The 23800-nt window shown below is 43.6% G+C and overlaps 1 long non-coding RNA gene across 1 annotated transcript; it reads left to right on the top strand.

Annotated features, from left to right (window-relative positions):
- Positions 1 to 3921: 3921 nt before the first annotated feature.
- LOC124002153 lies at positions 3922 to 23318 on the top strand. Its single transcript, XR_006832934.1, has 4 exons — positions 3922 to 4103; positions 6038 to 6306; positions 8164 to 8444; positions 22880 to 23318. It is a non-coding gene; the product is annotated as an uncharacterized LOC124002153 (long non-coding RNA).
- The last annotated feature ends 482 nt before the right edge of the window (positions 23319 to 23800 follow it).

Raw genomic sequence — 23800 nt, forward strand, 5'->3', positions numbered from 1 at the left:
ACACAACTGGGCTTTCATTACTTTAATTAGATAGGCCGATATTCATTACAATGTCATGATGGTGATAGGCCCAGTAGAATGACCTTACGTTTATTATATGTCAATTTCTCGTGGCATAAATTTGTATTCAGCTATTTGGACTACATTTGGGCATGTTGTAAGACATTTTTTTCTTAATTTCTGTCAAATGTAAGCCTACATAAAAAAAATTAAATGCATTCAAATGTTGCCACTGTGGTGCAAAGGGAGTGGAATGCGTGGACACCAGTAGGTCACTTGTAGTCTTGTAGCTCTGGTAGGGTCACCGGCAAGAACTTGGCCACTGCCCTGCTCCATGTGCTTTGTTATAGCTGGGTCAGCTGACAGTGTCACGAACGATGAGCATACATCAGTGGGGCTAGCTAGCAACAATGACAAGAAACTGCCTGCCATGTGTTGAATCATAAGTGGCTCGTTTGATCTTGTTCTTGATACCAAGTCTTGTTTTGAGGTGTTTTGACTGCCAAGTCTATGGCTAAAATGTGCTAGCTAACCAACAACTGTAACGATGTATTTGAGAGAAATGTGTGCATTGTGCAACTTTGTTTTCAATAAACATTGGAGACAAAATATAGCTTAAATGTCAACAATCTGAGAAGGGGGTTATCAAGGCACAAGGCGAGACCCAGATGCAGACACAGGAGGCAGATGTTTGGAGTCTTACAATGTTGAATAATCCAAAGGGGTAGGCGAGAAAATGGTCGTGGACAGGCAAAAAGGTCCAAACCACATCAGAGTCCAGAAACAGGAAAGGGAGGACTAGAAAAAGGAGATTAGGATAAGAAGTATGGGAAAAACACGCTGGTTGACTTGACAAAACATACAAGACGAACTGGCACAGAGAGACAGGAAACAGGGATATATACACTGGGGAAAATAAGCAATACCTGGAGGGAGTGGAGACAATCACAGGAGCAGGTGAAACAGATCAGGGCGTGACAGGGGGTAGCTGCATCCCAATATGGCGATTGGAGTATGAGCGAGTGGGTGTGTTGAAAGGAAATTAGTGGGTGTGTGGAAAGGAATGGGTGTGTCAAAAGTGCTCTGCTATACTTTTGCCGGTTTTGATTGAGCTGTGTTTTTTGGGGGTCACTCAACTAGGACGTTGTACCGATTTTTGTACACCAGTAAAGCCCATTTGATGTAGACTTCAGTTAGAAGAACAGTTTGGGCTGACCGAGTTTGAAGTGGAGGGAGTACAGGGCTTAGCATGTCTCTCAAGGAGGCTAAAAAGAGATTTTGTCTTGGAAAATTAATATTTTCAGAAGGAGGCGATAATTGTTTAAGGAAGGAGAAAGTAGCCACGCTTTGCCTTGATGACAGATTTGCACAGTCTTGGCATTCTCTCAACCAGCTTCATGAGGTAGTCACCTGAAATACATTTCAATTAACAGGTGTGCCTTGTTAAAAGTTAATTTGTGGAATTTCTTTCCTTCTTAATGTGTTTGAGCCAATGAGTTGTGTTGTGACAAGGTAGGGGTGGTATACAGAAGAGTTGGTACATCATATGGCAAGTCCATAATATGGCAAGAACAGCTCAAATAAGCAAAGACAAACAACAGTCCATCATTACTTTAAGACATGAAGGTCAGTCAATGAGGAAAATGTCAAGAACTGTGAAAATTTCTTCAAGTGCAGATGGAAAAACCATCAAGCGCTATGATGGAACTGGCTCTCATGAGGACTCCCACGGGAAAGGAAGACCCAGAGTTACCTCTGCTGCAGAGGATACGTTCGTTAGAGTTAACTGCACCTCAGATTGCAGTCCAAATAAATGCTTCATAGAGTTCAAGTAACAGGCACATCTCAACATCAACTGTTCAGAGGAGACTGCGTGAATCAGGCCTTCCATTATTTAATTGCTGCAAAGAAACCACTACTAAAGGACACCAATAAGAAGAAGAGACTTGCTTGGGGGCAAGAAACATGAGCAATGAACATTAGACCGGTGGAAATCTATCCTTTGGTCTGAAGAGTCCAAATTTGAGATTTTAGTTCCAACCGCCATGTCTTTGTGAGTGTAGTTCCCACCGTGAAGCATGGAGGAGTAGGTGTGATGGTGTGGGGGTGCTTTGCTGGTGACACTGTCTGTGATTTATTTAGAATTCAAGACACACTTAACCAGCATGGCTACAGCAGCATTCTGCAGCAATACGCCATCCCATCTGGTAGGTATTTAGTGGGACTATCTTTTTTTTCCAAAAGGACAATGACCCAGCACACTTCCAGGCTTTGCAAGGGCTGTTTGACCAAGGAGAGTGATGTGGTGCTGCATCAGATGACCTGGTCTCCACAATCACCCGACCTTCACCCAATTAAGATGGTTTGGGATGAGTTGGATCGCAGAGTGAAGGAAAAGCAGCCAGCATATGTGGGAACTCCTTCAAGACTGTTAGAAAAGCATTCCAGGTGAAGCTGGTTGAGAGAATGCCAAGCGTGTGCAAAGCTGTCATTTAGGCAAAGGGTGACTACTTTGAAGAATCTGAAATCTAAAATATATTTTGATTTGTTTAACACTTTTTTGGTTACTACATCATTTCATATGTGTTATTTCATAGTTTTGATGTCTTCACTATTATTCTATAATGTAGAAAATAGTCCAAATAAATAAAAACCCTTGAATGAGTAGGTGTGTCCAATTTCTAACTAGAGTACTGTATGTTTCAGTAAGATTGGATTCTTATTCTCCCGATGTTGCGCCTCTGGGTGTAGAAGCTCTGATAATAGTGCTCAATTTTGCCCCTAGTGGCCAGTTTTGAAGGCATTTCCTGACGTCCTCAGGACATAGATAGACATCCAATTTTGACGTCAATCTTGAACCACCTGGCTGATTGGCTATACAGTTAAACCATGCAAGGTGGTTAACTGTAGGCTACACATGCTCACAGTTTTTTTTGGTGAGATAGACAGTCATGTCCCTTTTGACAGGAAATTAATATCCAAGCTCGAACAGTTATTTGGACAAAGCCATTCTCAAAACATCACTCATATAGGCTGTTTCAACGCGCATTAGTCATCTATTTAATTGGAAAGTTTATAGGGACATATATTCAACGTACACCACAATAAGTGTTGTTTGTGTTCACAAACAAAATAAACACCAGAACATTGGACCAACTACTGAGAGAAAAGTCATCATTTCATTCATGGCAGATTAGTCAAATGGAAAAATAAAGTCTGAGTTCAAATTCCACCAATTCAAATAATATAATGGCTTCGAACGTCAGGGAATCAAATATAAACTCCCATATAGGAATTGAGTCATCATTCAGCCATAGATCAGTTAGAATTTAATGTTACTGAATTAGGCTACTATAACATTAATCAATCACCTACGTGTACGTTGCCATATTGTAATCAATGTTGCTGGATGAAAAATCGCCTTTTACCCACCAGTTAGGCCTACGCATAAATTATTATAGCTATCAAGTGAAACTTACAAATACCTCTTAGTTTTGTGTCTGCGTGATGGCTTTCCCTATATGGCTATGTGATGGCCTACATTTATAGAGTAAACATGAGTCATAACGTTTGTTGTAAGAAGCCATAACTGGGAATCACCAAATATATTATACTGTAGATTGCTCCGTGTAGATTGCATTGCCTTATCATAACCCCAAGCATACAATAACGTTTGGATTCCCAAGGTGTAGCAATTGGCACTGACTTGATAATGGAGTAACTCAATAAGTGTTAATAAGAAATGTAAAGACTATATACCCGTGGCTCCCATGCACCTTACGAACACATGCGCACATAAAAACCATTGGTTCCATCTGGTTCTGTGATTGGACATAAAACGAACTGTCACTGGAATGACGTCACGGCGGCCGTAAATTGTCAACAGAGGACGCGCGCAGCAGACGAGTAGAGCTCGGAGGACTTAGTGAAGGAGACGGACTAACCCGGAGAAGACCGTGCGTATTTATCCAATGATTGGATCGCCAGATGAAGAGTGAGACCGCGAATTAGCCAGACATACGCACTTGGAGGGAAGATAGAACTGAAGACTAAATAAAGGGGATTCCAAAAATATATTTCTTCATCTTGGACCTAAAACACAAGTAAGCCATATCAGCATCACTAAGAACTGACATGGTATCTTACTCCATGAATTGATTGCATTTTACAATGAATCTGTTCTCTCATGTCCATGGTCTGCCTGCTACCTTGGATGTGTCTGGTTTGCTGGTGGTCGCCTTTTACTTACAATTATCGGTTTTTAGTTGTGCCATGTTTAGAAATAGGCGTGCGCTTCTGGCATCGGTGACATTGAGCAGATTGGGGTATATGTTATTTCTTTACATCAAATATAAAATAATCCTACATTCTTGTCCAAAGTGTTATAACAATGTAGGCCTACTGTGTTATTTTCAGTATTAGATTACAATACAGTAATTGTGTAGGTTATAGCCTTGCTTTTGAGGAGATTAGCCCTTGGTTCAGAAAGCAGGTCATTGGCACGAAGTCTCATTAAAGTGATCAGGCCTAGAAGCACACAAAGGCAACTCTGCAATCATATGACAGTCTGTTAAATAGGTCTCCTTTCATGTCTTGTATGTTTGGAAATGGGTCGGTGGTTTTTAGATCGGAACGTGGTTGAACCGAAGCGTGGCAAAGGGCCGAGACCTGTACGATCTGTTCTCCATTTTCATTGCACGTCCAAGTCATCCTCTAAATATGTTAAACTTCTAAACAGGGACGTATAGGCTATGAGCAAATCAGTCTTTGAAGATAGTATGCACAACTAGGCCTAGTGTTATTGTTCTTAAAATTATATACACAACAAATAAGTATTGCGATTAAGAACACTCCCAGAATAGAAGTAAACCTAGGCCTGCTTTCAATTGTCTATATGCCTATGTAATTTGATTATAGACAAGGACCTGTTAAATTTGGTTGTAGTTCTGTAACCTTTATTAATGGATAGAAGGAAAATAACTGACCAAATGCAAACAAAACTAGTACGCCCTATGCAGCCTAATCCCTTACACAACTAATTAGTAATTTCGTAAATAGAAATGTAATTTTGCCTTTTTTTTCAGTGGAAGCAAAATAGTTTAATTTCTGTGTAAGTGTTTTCCAATTATTTTAGCCAAATTAAATGTAACAAAGCACCTGTTGGTTAGGTCAGTGTCATGCTAATTGATCAACACTTTTCACATCACATTTACTGAATTACCTACTAAGATTACAATCGTCATTTTCAAGATATAACACAATAATATACTATTTTACTAGACTATGATCTCATACTAGACTACAGGAGAATATCCATTATTTTTCTCTCTCCGAGATAAATGAAAACATCTCAAAATGTTGTAGAGATATCCCCTAAATTACGATACTTGAATAATTTAATTTGGTGACAGAGAACTATAGGCTCAACATAAACCAGGTCGCATGCGCATATGATACAAACACTTGTGTTTATCATAGAACAAATGATGAACCTCTCTGTTCGTACTGTTTTTTGTTTGTTTTTGTTTTGGTAAGCTACACATACATATATGTTTTATTCAATCAAAGGCAATGTAGTTTTTAACTCGAATCGATTGTAGCCCTAGATATTGTATAGGCTACTTGTTAATGGAACTTAGTTTTGATTATGTTTTATTTGGAATCTATTATAGATATTAGAAAAGTAAATATAATCGAATGACATGCCTATTAATAATAATGTGTATCAGTATAGGCCTTTTTGTTGTCATAGCCTGAAAGAAGTGGTGCTATATTGTAATTACAGGCCAAACTGTATAAACACACTTATAGTCCATGTTATTCCAGGTCTTATTGGTCTTTTAAAAATTACTTTGTTGCTTTGCTGTCAGTGTCCTGTCTTCACGCCACATGGACATCTACGAATAGAATAAATAGACATCTCTAGAATAGAAAATAATTCTTCCCCTCTTATTTTCGGCCATCATTTTAAAGGAAATGTATAGCCTAATGGTCATAAACATATTTAAATCATATATGTCATTCTTCCTCTCTTAAGGTGTCTGATGAAGCACGCCATCACTACCCGCTCACCAATCCGCCATGAGTCTGAGGCAGCAAGATAAAGTAGTCTACGAAAATGTGAACCGGAGGTCGTTTTCTGTCTTTGGTTATCTAGCTGTATGAGTGTTAAATACCTGTCATAAAGCTAGATAACCGAAAGTAGAAATTACTTCCACATTCTTGTTCCGGTGGAAAATAAGGCCTAGGATATGCCTAAAACTAGGTTAGGCCTTTTGACAAGTTTCGTCAAGTTCCAACTCAAAGGTAAGCAACACGCCATGTTGTTAATTTTAAAACAATTAACATATTTGTTGTCACAATGCTTGCAATGGAATTGGTACAAAATTATGGTGTTTTTAATATTTTGTCAAACGCTTACAAATCGAATCAAATCAACAATAAAAAATGGCAGACTTTTTAATTTCAGACAAAAAATATGAACAGATGTACGGCCTAGCCTACTTTCCTCCCAACTCACTGACATCGTAAAACATGTCTTAGTTTTGATATGGCCCTCTCGACAGTTTTTCTTGACATATTAGTCCTAATGACTATGTTTGTGGCCTAATAAGGACTACAGGCCTCTCTTTACATTTGTAATAAATAAATAGGCCTGATATTGACAAATGTTTTTCGATTTCGATTTAATTTTGGTTGGTGGCATTAGTCGGGGTTGTATGAATCTGTTTCGATTGGTTGGATTAGTTTGTCTTCTTGGGGCGATTATCCGCGGAGCCTGGCCACTTGGGAGCTGTCCCGTCCATTCTAGATTTTGGTGCTGAATGCTAAACAGCTCGCGCCCACTCGGAGAGAACGGCGCGCGCTCTCTGGCGTCATCACCACCAATGTGTACACAATTAGGCCTCCTAACTGAAATGAATCTCTTTTACAATTTGGCAAAATATTATAGTAGGCCTATTCCTTGTTCAAGCCATTAGGAAAACAAAAAATGTAAGGATGTTTGAAATAATGGTCAAAGCACTAAGTGTTTCAGGCAGTGTAGGCTATTTGAATAAACAATACACTAGCAATGCAACTGAAGTTGTATGGTTTAGGCCTACTCTAAGAATACACCCATGGGTAAGAAAAACACTTGCAGACTGCAGTTAAAATTAAAGTGCATCTGAGAGCTTGAGAGTAATTCTACCAATACCTTGACCTCTACCTCTCAATAACAAGGGCAGGGGCATCCGGGATACAGGGCTTGAACATCTGGACTTGGTACTTCACCTACTATGTATGCTTTGGGCAGAGAATTAAGCAACTGAGATTGTAAAGCCTAGAGAGCTCTAAAGTGAGATGAGTTTTCATTCATCCCCTTAACTACCTGCTGCAGCGAAGCTCACTGTCAGTCCATGCCTGGCTAATTGCTTTGATTCAAATAGGGAGATTGGATTTATGCGAAAAGTCCAAGGTCTTTTCCCTTGCAGGCATGGGCCAAAGCTTTCACTCAGTGTGGTCTTCACAGTATTCTGGGAATTCTGTATGCCATCACAAAATCTTGCAATAATTTAGATTTCCTTTGATTCCATTAATTGTGGTGTTGTTAGCCTGGTTGTGTGATGTAAAAATTATGATTTGGGGAGAGGCTTCTGGGAGAGGCGTGTGTGCGTGTGCTTACCATACAATCTTCCAGAGGCAGCTGACAGACAATTCACCTCTGTGTTAGTAGAATGTGTGGAGAAGTATGGTAGGAAATAATTACTTAATCACTGTGTAGGTAGAATGTGTATTAGACTTATGGTATGAAATAATTACTAAATCACTGTGTAGGTAGAATGTGTATTAGACTTATGGTATGAAATAATTACTAAATCACTGTGTAGGTAGAATGTGTATTAGACTTATGGTATGAAATAATTACTTAATCACTGTGTAGGTAGAATGTGTATTAGACTTATGGTATGAAATAATTACTAAATCACTGTAGAATTGGTTTCTGTATGTTATCATTATAGTGAACTAAAGGAACAATACAGGAATGTTGTGTTCACATTTGTCTCTTATAAATAAACTGCAGAGGTAGTTGCCATGGTTTCAGATCTGCAATAATAACATAACATAGTGTCTGTTTTATTGTTAATTCTCATATCCTCTCTCCTCCACCTGCCTTCCTCACAGGCGACTCATTCACAACATGGTGTGATCAAGGAGCACAAATAGGGGACAGAATCATCAAAAAAAGCGAATGAGGAGGAGAATTGCCACACAATACCCCACCCCCTTTACCCACTGGCCTCTAATGCCATCTGTACTGCAAAATGGGAGACAAGAGACGCTGTGCCTATGCCAAGATGGGGACAAAGCCAGATCTCCAGAGGATGGGCACGCTGAGAGCAGAGAGAGGAGCCATCTTGGGAGACATTGCTGCAGCACCTAAGATGGCTGGGCTGGCATACGACGTGAGTTGCATTATGGTCCTGTGTTTGGTGGGGTTGGGGTGAAAAATAGTTAGTGGGTGATGAAGGGAGGAGGGTGTTCCCTATTTCCTCACAACTCACACTTCTTCCCTCGTCCTATCTGATACTACTAATTAGAATAGAAGGGGTTGGGGCGAGGTGGAGGAGGCAGAGGGCTGGGAGGCAAACAAAATGAATGAGCTGGCACCGATTGGAGGATTGCAAGAAAGCCTGCCATTTTCTCTTATCATGGCGGCTTTTTACTCTTTACTCCCCTCCCGCCCCCAACGTCTTTTCCTGGTTTACAGTAGAGGAACACATGCTGAAGGCCTATTCCTCCCACTCAAGTAGAATATGTTATTCTGAGAAGCCATTGATTATGTTATGTAATAATGTAACCATATTTTGACAATATGGTTGGTTATTCTTTGTTGTGTTTTGGAGGGTGGCAGGGACATTTTTGTTCTGAAAGGCTAAAGGCTTAGTGCTCTAGGAAAATATGCTAGTGTGGGTTGTGTTGATGGTTGGTTTTCTTGATGCAAATAGTTATTAATTCATTCTCAATCTTCTTTGTCTGTCCTCCACTCGTTACCTGTATAATTGGCACCTGTTTTAAATTTTTATTTTTTTATTTTACCTTTATTTAACCAGGCAAGTCAGTTAAGAACATATTCTTATTTTCAATGACGGCCTGGGAACAGTGGGTTAACTGCCTGTTCAGGGGCAGAACAACAGATTTGTACCTTGTCAGTTCGGGGGTTTGAACTCACAACCTTCCGGTTACTAGTCCAACGCTCTAACCACTAGGCTACGCTGCCGCCCCTCATTATGTTTTTGTTCAGATAAAGACTAATATACAGTGCAGTTGTTGAATGATAACTGATCTAGAATAGTTATTTACCTTTTGTGGGAGATTATCAAACACACATCAAGCATGATTTACATTTACATTTTTTGTAATTAAGCAGATGCTCTTATCCACAAAGACTCACAGGAACAAGTTTGATTGTAAAACAGGAAAGGCTCATACTCGGCTGTTAATTGCATTGTGTGTTGCCATTCTCAAATTATTATTTTATTAATATTAATCTATATAAAATTGAATCAAATGTGTGTGTGTGTGTGTGTGTGTGTGTGTGTGTGTGTGTGTGTGTGTGTGTGTGTGTGTGTGTGTGTGTGTGTGTGTGTGTGTGTGTGTGTGTGTGTGTGTGTGTGTGTGCGTGCGTGTGTGCGTGCGTGCGTGTGTGTGTGTGTGTGTGTGTGTGTGTGTGTGTGTGTGTGTGTGTGTGTGTGTGTGTGTGTGCATGCGTGCGTGTCTGCATCTGTGTGAGCATAGTTTACTCATAAATTACTCCCACATTTCTGTATATATTCTACTCCCAAATATTGGTGATAAGACCATTATAATCACAAATATTATAGAAATAGCATTGCATATATTGCACAACTGCCTTGATTCATTGTTGTTGCAATGGTTGTGTGTGTTCGCCATCCTAATCAAATGACTTTCAATGTATCCACTACTGTGGTAATTAAGCTCTATGAACATGCAAAACACACTCACACCAAAATCAGACTTGTGTCTGATATGAATAACGCCCTGTGCCCCTGGCTGTTTCTCCCACAACCTGAAACGAGGAGAGAGAGAGTCTGCTTAAAGGGCCAATGTGCAGCTGCAGCCTGAATTCGCGTGTTAATGAACAGAGCCTTCCGTTTTCACATTATCATTCAGCCCCACTTTCTCTCCCCCTCAATGGCTGTTCACCCCCCCCTCCCACCCCCACCCCACCCCACTCACCCACCCTTCAAAAAAGCCCATGCTTTCCCACCATTGTAAGGGCTGGTGGTGCGGCAGGCCCTGGGTCTGGAGGGCCTGGGGCCGGGGGCAGGGTGGGAAAGGCCCTCCAGACTAGACTATGAGCAGATGCCACAGACATTAGACTTTCACAGCCGATCAGGAGGGTATTGTGAGCGACTGAGTTTAATGTGTGTGTGGTGTGTGTTTAATATGTGCATTTGATATGTTGGCTGGGTGGCTGAGGGATGGTGGGTAGGTATACACAGGTTTACACACTAGAGTGCCACCTGACTATTCAATCTGCTCTGCATGTCTAAGAAGGGTGTAAATCCTGTGGCCATTATACATACATTGACAGTATACACAGCACCAAGCTGGCATATGATAGAAATATAAGTTGCAATACAGGTGAAATGTTACTCATCAATCTTATTTTGATTGTATGAGAAACATATTGTATTTTGCGTTCTAGATTGTGTTGCCTTAAGTGATAAAATAGATTTGGAGAAAAAGCCAGGGAGTGTTTCAGTATTATCAGTGGGTCTGACGTGCTTCTTCTCTGCCAAGTTCTCCTCCTCTACCTAATTTTTCTCTGTTTATCTCTGGGGTGCATGGTACGGGTTCCACAAAGGAACCAGGTAAAGATAAAGAAAAGACACTGAAACACTGGCTGCATCAGAGGAAATCTAATGGTAGTCAATTTGGGCGAAGTAGATGAAAAGTGATTGATTGACTGAGCATTGTCAGCAAACCTGTGTGTTTAAACAGCGGACTAATCATCTATATTCTTCATCATGCAGGTTTAACGAATGTGTCGTTTATATTTGGCTGGTTTCTCAGACCGAGATTAAGACTGGTCCTGGACTAAAATACACTTTAAATAGAGAATATCCATTGAGCTTGCTTTTCAGTCCAGGAACAGACTTAATCAGAACCTGCCCATAATGTATTGCCCTTTTTATTCAGATGAATGATACTCACAGCTCTATATATACTGTAACTGCATTAGGGCGATTTGTTTTATGTCTATACAGCATAAGTGGAGCTATGATGGAGACAGAAAGAGAGAGACAATTTGCTCATATTATACCTAATCTCTTTTTCTATTAAAGTGGTGTACTGTGTTATAGTAAACAAAGAGAGAAAGAAAACCTGTTTGACAGACAATCTGCTTTTTGAAAAGGTAAAAACAACTATAGAATGCCATTTCCGATGACAGTTGTTCATCGAAAAGGGGGAAAGACAGATGGGTGGAAAGGAGTGGAAAAGGACAGGGAGAGAGATGCAGAGAGATGCTAAGTGGGAGGAGGAGAGAGACAAGTGACAGTGTGTAGATGGTGAGCTGCCATCTTTATTCCTTCTGTCTCCCTGCGTAGAGCACAAGCTACTGTAAGTAGAGGAACAGTGAGACGCAGGCTCTTCCAAAGGATCTCTATGTGTTGAATTGCATATCAGTAATGGAGCATTAGGGGGATGTGTGTGTGTGTGTGTGTGTGTGTGTGTGTGTGTGTGTGTGTGTGTGTGTGTGTGTGTGTGTGTGTGTGTGTGTGTGTGTGTGTGTGTGTGTGTGTGTGTGTGCGCGCTCGCGTGCGCGTGTATGTGTGTGCCCGTGTGTGTGTGTGCGTGCGCGCGGGTGTGTGCGCAGCTCTATGTGACAGATGGTACAGTCGTTGGCAGGGGCACAGTGACGACCGAGGCAGATTTGTCAGGCGATCTAAATGTATTCATGCTCACTCTACTAGTATTTAGTGAGACACGTTTTTCTTTCAAATACTGGATGCGGGCATGCATGCATTTAGACCCCCCATCCAGCCCCACTGTCCATGCATATCTGTTCAGTGTTCACAGACATGCACTGTTCCCCTACGTGTTTTCTTTAATGATACACTAAGCCATCGTCGCATTAAATGAAGGAAAGAACACAGTTAGTTCATATATAATACATTCTGTCCAACAGTTCCAGATCATATGAATTTAGTATGGAAGTAAAACCTCAATTGTTATCAAAACAGAAAACAGAAAATCAACTCTAACACAAAATACCAAAATGATCCAAAACAAGTCAAATGTGGCATAGCTTGACGGTCATTATAACGTGCCAGTATTGAGATGCTTAAGGAGGAAGACTTAAATCTGTTCTTTAGCAAAGAACCAGGTTTCAATCAAGAATGTGGTCATGTCCATTCAGTGATTGGTCATGGAGGTGAGTGGCACTAAGACATGGTGTCAAGAGGATTTGGGATCTAAATGTTCCCAAGATTCCCCCTCCTGTGTATGGATACCTCAACCATAGATTTTACCTTAATCTCTGAACAAACGTAGCTTTCCGTATATGGAATGTAATGTGTGGGCTTTGGTGACCACCACAGAAGGAATTAGAAAATATATTGGAGCCTAGCATTAATTTAATCATATAACTGTTGTTTGAGGTTTCTGGACCTGTTGGATATTTTTTCTAAATTAATTTTATTATTTGAATAAAGTATTTTCTAATGTTTGGAGTTATTTCAGTGATTGAGAGTCAAAACAAAAAGTGATCATGTTTATTTATATAGGCACGTCACTTCTTATTTACACTGACAGCCTACCCTGGCCAAACCCTACCTTGTGCCACCCTATGGGACTCCCAATCATGGCCGGTTGTGATACAGCCTGGAATCAAACCAGGGTCTGTATTGATACCTCTAACACTGAAACGCAGTGCCTTAAACCACTGCGCCACTCGGGAGCCCAAATATGTGTGTTCCTACACTTCCCATTCTCTATACGTAAGTTAAGTAGCCCACAAACAGGTAATGAAATAAGTTCAGCTCCCCAGTTACCTCTCTGGACTGCTCTCTCGCTGTGTGGATAGTATAAACTTTCACTCTGATATATATTAACCCTGGCTCATGGGTCATCTCTGGGTGTGTGCGCATTTATTTGTGGGTCCAATGTGGGTCAGGCTGGCCTCATCAGTCCTCCTTAATGTAACTCTTGCCGAGACTAATCTAGCACAAAGCCTTGTCTTTAAGTATCTTATAGAGGAAGACACAGGAGAAATTTCTATATCTGTCTGCCCCTAGTAGTCCTGGAGCAGGGGTCTTCTGTGCTCCAATGAAATTAGAGGAGAATTAGGTGACTGAGTTTACAGTACTCTTATACTGTATAATCATACTAGGGGAAGATGAAGTTTGGAGGAGGGAGGATGGGGTGACCTGTTTAAAAAAAAATCTTTGCGTATCTCTTAATCTGATTGAAGATTTATTGTATAGTACTATCTACAGTTCTGTAATTATTGTGTTTTTCCTTCTCTGAAATACTTCAGGTTTGCGAACTGAGAGAAGCGGGGAACACTTAGAAAGAGGAGTGTCAGTTTTCCAGTGTCAACACTGTATAGATTTCTAACGCTCAGTTCTTACTGATACTGCATACTGGTTCTTTCTCCATTTTGATCATTCTACTACTGATTCTATATTATTTGACCTGATTTATATTTGACAAATATCACCGTCTTATCAAAAGTTATATAATGAGCAGGCTTTTTTGTTTCTACATTTTTTGTATTATGGGTCAAGTTCATATTCATGGCTGTCAAACTGCCTCATGTCTGGCCAGTGGGAGAGGTGGTCTTGGAGGTGGTGCGGTGGAGTTGTTTTTCCCTTTGACCCCTGCGGAGGTTGCTAGTGGAGGGTAGTGCACCAGTGAGAAGGCTAAGCTGTCAGAGCTGTCTAAGACACATCAGCCCCCACCACACACACACACACACACACACACACACACACACACACACACACACACACACACACACACACACACACACACACACACACACACACACACACACACACACACACACACACACACACGGCACAGGCCCAGAGCTGGGGGATGTCAGCTCTGAGGGAAGGAGGGCTTTATGCTCATCAGACACCTCCTTACCACAACTCCAGTCTATCCCACCACCCCACTACAATTACAGTCTATCCCTCCACCCCCACTACAATTCCAGTCTATCCATCCACACCCACTACAATTCCAGTCTATCCCTCCACACCCACTTCAATTCCAGTCTATCCCTCCACACCCACTACAATTGCAGTCTATCCCTCCACTACAATTGCAGTCTATCCCTCCACACCCACTACAATTGCAGTCTATCCCTCCACTACAATTCCAGTCTATCCCTCCACACCCACTACAATTGCAGTCTATCCCTCCACTACAATTCCAGTCTATCCCTTCACCTCCACCACACTACAATTGCAGTCTATCCCTCCACCTCCACTACAATTGCAGTCTATCCCTCCACTACAATTGCAGTCTATCCCTCCACATCCACTACAATTCCGTCTATCCCTTCACCTCCACCCCACTACAATTCCAGTCTATCCCTCAACCCAACACTACAACTTCTGTCTATCCCTCCACCTCCACCCCCCACTACAGCTCCAGTCTATCCCCCCACCCCCACTACAATTGCAGTCTATCCCTCCACCTCCACCCCCACTACAATTATGGTCTATCCCTCCACTACAATTGCAGTCTATCCCTCCACTACAATTGCAGTCTATCCTTCCACTACAATTGCAGTCTATCCCTCCACCTCCACTACAATTCCAGTGTATCCCTTCACCTCCACCCCACTACAATTCCAGTCTATCCCTCCACCTCCACCACAATTGCAGTCTATCCCTCCACCACCACTACAATTGCAGTCTATCCCTCCACCTCCACTACAATTCCAGTCTACCCCTCCACCTCCACCTCAATTGCAGTCTATCCCTCCACCACCACTACAATTGCAGTCTATCCCTCCACATCCACTACAATTCCAGTCTATCTCTCCACCTCCACCTCAATTGCAGTCTATCCCTCCACCTCCACCTCAATTGCAGTCTATCCTTCCACCTCCACTACAATTCCAGTGTATCCCTTCACCTCCACCCCACTACAACTCCAGTCTATCCCTCCACCTCCACCCAAATCAAATCAAATCAAATGGATTTGTCACATACACATGGTTAGTAGATGTTAATGCGAGTGTAGGGAAATGCTTGTGCTTCTAGTTCCGACAATGCAGTAATAACCAACAAGTAATCTAACCTAACAATTCCAAAACTACTACCTTATACACACAAGTGTAAATGTTATGCAGGTGAATGAGGACCCAAAAGCGACTTGGCGAAAACAGAGTCTTTAATCCAGTAAAGGAAATATGCAATACTCCTAGACAAATCGGAGCGGTAAATAAAGCATAAAAAACAATTCCACTCGTAATGACGAGAACAGACTGGAGACTCGATCATAAACTGTAGGTTGCCTCGGGAAGGCACTTGACCGTAGCAGACTCAGACACCTGCTCACCACGCAGCATCTGAGGGAAACACGACACGACAGGGCGATACAAAGACACAGCACGGTGAACAATATACAAGGATCCGACAGGACAGAAACGGAAAACAAGGGGAGAAATAGGGACTCTAATCAGGGGAAAAGATAGGGAACAGGTGTGGAAAAGACTAAATGATTGATTAGGGGAATAGGAACAGCTGGGAGCAGGAACGGAACGATAGAGAGAAGAGAGAGAGGGAGGGAGAGAGAAAAAAGGGAACGGACCTAAAAAGACCAGCAGGGGGAAAACGAACAGAAGGAAAAGCAAAATGACAAGACAATATAAGACAAAACATGACAGTACCCCCCACTCACCGAGCGCCTCCTGGCGCACTCGAGGAGGAATCCTGGCGGCAACGGAGGAAATCATCAATCAGTGAACGGTCCAGCACGTCCCGAGACGGAACCCAACTCCTCTCCTCAGGACCGTAACCCTCCCAATCCACTAAGTATTGGTGACCCCGTCCCCGAGAACGCATGTCCATGATCCTACGTACCTTGTAAATAGGTGCGCTCTCGACAAGGACGGGAGGGGGGGAGGGAAGACGAACGGGGGTGCGAAGAAAGGGCTTGACACAGGAGACATGGAAGACAGGATGGACGCGACGAAGATGTCGCGGAAGAAGCAGTCGCACAGCGACAGGATTGACGACCTGGGAGACACGGAACGGACCAATGAACCGCGGAGTCAACTTACGAGAAGCTGTCGTAAGAGGAAGGTTGCGAGTGGAAAGCCACACTCTCTGGCCGCAACAATACCTTGGACTCTTAATCCTACGTTTATTGGCGGCTCTCACAGTCTGTGCCCTGTAACGGCAAAGTGCAGACCTCACCCTCCTCCAGGTGCGCTCACAACGTTGGACAAACGCTTGAGCGGAGGGAACGCTGGACTCGGCAAGCTGGGATGAGAACAGAGGAGGCTGGTAACCCAGACTACTCTGAAACGGAGATAACCCGGTAGCAGACGAAGGAAGCGAGTTGTGAGCGTATTCTGCCCAGGGGAGCTGTTCTGCCCAAGACGCAGGGTTTCTGAAAGAAAGGCTGCGTAGTATGCGACCAATCGTCTGATTGGCCCTCTCTGCTTGACCGTTAGACTGGGGATGAAACCCGGAAGAGAGACTGACGGACGCACCAATCAAACGACAGAACTCCCTCCAAAACTGTGACGTGAATTGCGGGCCTCTGTCTGAAACGGCGTCTAACGGGAGGCCATGAATTCTGAACACATTCTCGATGATGATTTGTGCCGTCTCCTTAGCGGAAGGAAGTTTAGCGAGGGGAATGAAATGTGCCGCCTTAGAGAACCTATCGACAACCGTAAGAATCACAGTCTTCCCCGCAGACAAAGGCAGACCGGTAATGAAGTCTAGGGCGATGTGAGACCATGGTCGAGAAGGAATGGGAAGCGGTCTGAGACGACCGGCAGGAGGAGAGTTACCTGACTTAGTCTGCGCGCAGTCCGAACAAGCAGCCACGAAACGGCGCGTGTCACGCTCCTGAGTCGGCCACCAAAAGCGCTGGCGAATAGAAGCAAGAGTGCCTCGAACGCCGGGATGACCAGCTAACTTGGCAGAGTGAGCCCACTGAAGAACAGCCAGACGAGTAGAAACAGGAACGAAAAGAAGGTTACTAGGACAAGCGCGCGGCGACGCAGTGTGCGTGAGTGCTTGCTTAAGCTGTCTTTCAATTCCCCAGACTGTCAACCCGACAACACGCCCATAAGGAAGAATCCCCTCGGGATCAGTAGAAGCCACAGAAGAACTAAAAAGACGGGATAAGGCATCAGGCTTGGTGTTCTTGCTACCCGGACGGTAAGAAATCACAAACTCGAAACGAGCGAAAAACAACGCCCAACGAGCTTGACGAGCATTAAGTCGTTTGGCAGAACGGATGTACTCAAGGTTCTTATGGTCTGTCCAAACGACAAAAGGAACGGTCGCCCCCTCCAACCACTGTCGCCATTCGCCTAGGGCTAAGCGGATGGCGAGCAGTTCGCGGTTACCCACATCATAGTTGCGTTCAGATGGCGACAGGCGATGAGAAAAATAAGCGCAAGGATGAACCTTATCGTCAGACTGGAAGCGCTGGGATAGAATGGCTCCCACGCCTACCTCTGAAGCATCAACCTCGACAATGAATTGTCTAGTGACGTCAGGAGTAACGAGGATAGGAGCGGACGTAAAACGTTCTTTTAGAAGATCAAAAGCTCCCTGGGCGGAACCGGACCACTTAAAACACGTCTTGACAGAAGTAAGAGCTGTGAGAGGGGCAGCAACTTGACCGAAATTACGAATGAAACGCAGATAGAAATTAGCGAAACCTAGAAAGCGCTGCAACTCGACACGTGACCTTGGAACGGGCCAATCACTGACAGCTTGGACCTTAGCGGAATCCATCTGAATGCCTTCAGCGGAAATAACGGAACCGAGAAAAGTAACGGAGGAGACATGAAAAGAGCACTTCTCAGCCTTCACGTAGAGACAATTCTCTAAAAGGCGCTGGAGAACACGTCGAACGTGCTGAACATGAATCTCGAGTGACGGTGAAAAAATCAGGATATCGTCAAGGTAGACAAAAACAAAGATGTTCAGCATGTCTCTCAGAACATCATTAACTAATGCCTGAAATACAGCTGGCGCATTGGCGAGACCAAACGGCAGAACCCGGTACTCAAAATGCCCTAACGGAGTGTTAAACGCCGTTTTCCACTCGTCCCCCTATCTGATGCGCACGAGATGGTAAGCGTTACGAAGGTCCAACTTAGTAAAGCACCTGGCTCCCTGCAGAATCTCGAAGGCTGATGACATAAGGGGAAGCGGATAACGATTCTTAACCGTTATGTCATTCAACCCTCGATAATCCACGCAGGGGCGCAGAGTACCGTCCTTTTTCTTAACAAAAAAAAACCCCGCCCCGGCCGGAGAGGAAGAAGGCACTATGGTACCGGCGTCAAGAGACACAGACAAATAATCCTCGAGAGCCTTACGTTCGGGAGCCGACAGAGAGTATAGTCTACCCCGAGGAGGAGTGGTCCCCGGAAGGAGATCAATACTACAATCATACGACCGGTGAGGAGGAAGGGAGTTGGCTCGGGACCGACTGAAGACCGTGCGCAGATCATGATATTCCTCCGGCACTCCTGTCAAATCGCCAGGTTCCTCCTGAAAAGTGGGGACAGAAGAAACGGGAGGGATGGCAGACATTAAACACTTCACATGACAAGAAACGTTCCAGGATAGGATAGAATTACTAGACCAATTAATAGAAGGATTATGACATACTAGCCAGGGATGACCCAAAACAACAGGTGTAAAAGGTGAACGAAAAATCAAAAAAGAAATAGTCTCACTGTGGTTACCAGATACTGTGAGGGTTAAAGGTAGTGTCTCAAATCTGATACTGGGAAGATGACTACCATCTAAGGCGAACATGGGCGTAGGCTTGTCTAACTGTCTGAAAGGAATGTCATGTTTCCGAGCCCATGCTTCGTCCATGAAACAACCCTCAGCCCCAGAGTCTATCAAGGCACTGCATGTAGCACCCGAACCGGTCCAGCGTAGATGGACCGACATAGTAGTACAGGATCTAGATGGAGAGACCTGAGTAGTAGCGCTCACCAGTAGCCCTCCGCTTACTGATGAGCTCTGGCTTTTACTGGACATGAATTGACAAAATGTCCAGCAAGTCCGCAATAGAGGCACAGGCGGTTGGTGATCCTCCGTTCCCTCTCCTTAGTCGAGATGCGAATACCTCCCAGCTGCATGGGCTCAGTCTCTGAGCCAGAGGAGGGAGATGGTTGCGATGCGGAGCAGGGAAACACCGTTGACGCGAGTTCTCTTCCACGAGCTTGGTGACGAAGATCTACCCGTCGTTCTATGCGGATGGCGAGAGCAATCAAAGAGTCCACACTGGAAGAAACCTCCCGGGAGAGAATCTCATCTTTAACCACTGCGTGGAGTCCCTCCAGAAAACGAGCGAGCAGCGCCGGCTCGTTCCAGTCACTAGAGGCAGCAAGAGTGCGAAACTCTATAGAGTAATCCGTTATGGATCGATCACCTTGGCATAGGGAAGCCAGGGCCCTAGAAGCCTCCCTACCAAAAACTGAACGGTCAAAAACCCGAATCATCTCCTCTTTAAAGTTCTGGTAATTGTTAGAACAATCAGCCCTTGCCTCCCAGATAGCTGTGCCCCACTCTCGAGCCCGGCCAGTAAGGAGTGATACGACGTAAGCAACCCGAGCTCTCTCTCTAGAGTATGTGTTGGGTTGGAGAGAGAACACAATATCACACTGGGTGAGAAAGGAGCGGCACTCCGTGGGCTGCCCGGAGTAACAAGGTGGGTTATTAACCCTAGGTTCCGGAGGCTCGGCAGACCAGGAAGTAACAGGTGGCACGAGACGAAGACTCTGGAACTGTCCAGAGAGGTCGGAAACCTGAGCGGCCAGGTTCTCCACGGCATGACGAGCAGCAGACAATTCCTGCTCGTGTCTGCCGAGCATGGCTCCTTGGATCTCGACGGCAGTGTTACGAGCGTCTGTAGTCGCTGGGTCCATTCTTTGGTCGGATCCTTCTGTTATGCAGGTGAATGAGGACCCAAAAGCGACTTGGCGAAAACAGAGTCTTTAATCCAGTAAAGGAAATATGCAATACTCCTAGACAAATCGGAGCGGTAAATAAAGCATAAAAAACAATTCCACTCGTAATGACGAGAACAGACTGGAGACTCGATCATAAACTGTAGGTTGCCTCGGGAAGGCACTTGACCGTAGCAGACTCAGACACCTGCTCACCACGCAGCATCTGAGGGAAACACGACACGACAGGGCGATACAAAGACACAGCACGGTGAACAATATACAAGGATCCGACAGGACAGAAACGGAAAACAAGGGGAGAAATAGGGACTCTAATCAGGGGAAAAGATAGGGAACAGGTGTGGAAAAGACTAAATGATTGATTAGGGGAATAGGAACAGCTGGGAGCAGGAACGGAACGATAGAGAGAAGAGAGAGAGGGAGGGAGAGAGAAAAAAGGGAACGAACCTAAAAAGACCAGCAGGGGGAAAACGAACAGAAGGAAAAGCAAAATGACAAGACAATATAAGACAAAACATGACAGTAAAGGGATAAAGAATATGTACATAAAGATATATGAATGAGTGATGGTACAGAACGGTTTAGTCAAGATGCAGTAGATGGTATCGAGTACAGTATATACATTTGAGATGAGTCATGTAGGGTATGTAAACAAAGTGGCATAGTTTAAAGTGGCTAGTGATACATGTATTACATAAAGATGCAGTAGATTATATAGAGTACAGTATATTCATATACATATGAGATGTGTAATGTAGGGTATGTAAACATTATATTAAGTAGCATTGTTTAAAGTGGCTAGTGATATATTGTACATCAATTTCCATCAATTCCCATTATTAAAGTGGCTGGAGTTGAGTCAGTGTGTTGGCAGCAGCCACTCAATGTTAGTAGTGGCTGTTTAACAGTCTGATGGCCTTGAGATAGAAGCTGTTTTTCAGTCTCTCAGTCCCTGCTTTGATGCACCTGTACTGACCTCGCCTTCTGAATGATAGCGGGGTGAACAGTCAGTGGCTCAGGTGGTTGTTGTCCTTGATGATCTTTATGGCTTTCCTGTGACATCGGGTGGTGTAGGTGTCCTGGAGGGCAGGTAGTTTGCCCCCGGTGATGCGTTGTGCAGACCTCACTACCCTCTGGAGAGCCTTACGGTTGTGGGAGGAGCAGTTGCCGTACCAGGCGGTGATACAGCCCGACAGGATGCTCTCAATTGTGCATCTGTAGAAGTTTGTGAGTGCTTTTGGTGACAAGCCGAATTTATTCAGCCTCCTGAGGTTGAAGTGGCGCTGCTGCGCCTTCTTCACGACGCTGTCTGTGTGGGTGGACCAATTCAGTTTGTCCGTGATGTGTATGCCGAGGAACTTAAAACTTACTACCCTCTCCACTACTGTTCCATCGATGTGGATAGGGGGGTGCTCTCTCTGCTGTTTCCTGAAGTCCACAATCATCTCCTTTGTTTTGTTGATGTTGAGTGTGAGGTTATTTTTCACCCCCCACTACAGCTCCAGTCTATCCCTCCACCCCCCACTACAACTCCAGTTACCCAACCCCCACTGGAACCCCAACTTCAGACACACAATCTAACCGACCATAGGCACACAGTTCACCCCCAAAACCCAAGTACTCAGTCTAGTCCCAGTCTGGCCCATCCTTCAATCTACCCCTCTGTAGATCTGTGTAGGGTAACCCCCACCCTTGATCCCTGTCTAGACTCTACCTCAAAGTCTACAACAACACCCTCACCATATAGAAGAGAATCCATGCCTCCACGGCCCTACATTAAAACTTTTCCCTCTGCCACTCACTGCATGCTTTGCCTACAAATATTTGAAGTAGAATGCTTCTGTGTGTTGAATTGAGGATTCATTTGGATGGCATAAACCTCCAGTGTTACAGAACCACCTTATGGCTGTGGTAAGGCCAGGACAGATAACAGTTTTACTTTTCAGTGTAAAATAACTGATATGTCAGTCTGTATGTGCCAGTGTTTGCGTTTGTAAGTCTGTTCGTGTGTGTGAGTGTGGTCCCCTTCGAGGTTGTACCCGTTCAGGGGAGGGGTCTCGCAAATGAAAGGGTCTCTATTTGCATACGCTGCATGCCGTCTGAGAAGTGGGAGCAGTCAAAAAATACATCAGAGGTGGACAAAGAGAGAGAGGACAAACCCTGCATTGTGGGGCTGGTAAGAGAAAGAGACTTTTTGAATGGGTGAGTGGGTGAAAATTGACAGAGAAAGAGTTTGGGCCGGCTCCCTGAAGTGATTAAAGCCTACAGAGCTCCATTCATACAGAGTTAAAATGGAGGAGAGGAAACGCACACAGTGCTGTGCATGCAGGGCCTATCTGCTGAAATATTGAAAAATACTGTTTGCATTTTCAGGCTTAAATAAATGTTTGAAAGTGTCTAAAAATGAACAAAAAATAAAGATGAATTATGTTATGGTAGCCTAAATAACGAGTAGGCAGTGAAATGCATTTATAGTTAAACCTTGTAGGGTGTCATTCAGCTTGATTGAGCATCTGAGCTTCCTATAAGCTTGCCAATAAGCTTGCATACATGCGTGTGTGCATGTCTGTGTGTGTGCTCGTGTGCTTGTCTATTAACTGCAGGTTTTGTAGCTCTTGTCCTCATTCTAATGCTAATGATTCTTAACCATTTATTTCTGTCCTATATTCTCAGGTTTGGATGTGGAGTGGTCAGTGGGGAGGGAGATTCTGCATACTCTATTGCTGTTCCTGGTACAGTATGGACCAAACCACTAAACAACAATCAGACTATTGGAAACCATCTCTGTCACTGTCATACAAAGTTTATACAACCAGAGGACCACGACAAGGAAGAGGGAAGATTTGTGCAATTTCGTTTTATTTGTGTTTTTTTTGTTAGCAATAGGGTAATAGTGTAATGATTTGATTATTTTTTAAAATTGTATTTATATACTACAATGTGTTTCTATTTGTCTTTGTTACTTCTTTTTGATATTTATTATTTGAGTCTTATTTTTGTATATATTTATATAGTTTTAAATGCCATGATTATTTGTGTTGTTCCAAATGTCTGAATAAAAATGACAGGTAGTGCAGAATGGTGCTGCTTTTTTTGGGGGGGGGGGGGGGGTTCAACCAGGGAGCCATTAAAGCTAGAACCGCCACTGCTTAAGAGATACGTTGGCTCCCCCCCCCCCCCAAAAATAATATCCTTCCATAGAAGAATGGGGGTGGGACAATATCTGAAAATACTAATCTCAGCACCCAGAACAAAATCACAAGAGACTAGAAAATATTGGAGAAATCTGATATTTCTTTCATGGAATACATTCACACTTTGACTTTCACTCTTGATTGATTTTGTTGTTCTTTTACTGATTCAATTAAATAATCATGAAAAACATTATGAACCCACTTATGCTCTCAAATCACAAGCTGTATTTGATGTAAAAGTACTGAAAATGTATGACACACAAGCTTGACACACCTGTATTTGGGGAGTTTCTCCCATTCTTCTCTGCAGATCCTCTCAAGCTCTGTCAGGTTGGATGGAGAGCATGGATGTACAGCTTTGTCCGGGCTCTGGCTGGGCCACTCGAGGACATTCACAGAC

Source organism: Oncorhynchus gorbuscha, linkage group LG01 (genome assembly GCF_021184085.1).
Source record: "Oncorhynchus gorbuscha isolate QuinsamMale2020 ecotype Even-year linkage group LG01, OgorEven_v1.0, whole genome shotgun sequence".
NCBI classification, from domain to species: domain Eukaryota; kingdom Metazoa; phylum Chordata; class Actinopteri; order Salmoniformes; family Salmonidae; genus Oncorhynchus; species Oncorhynchus gorbuscha.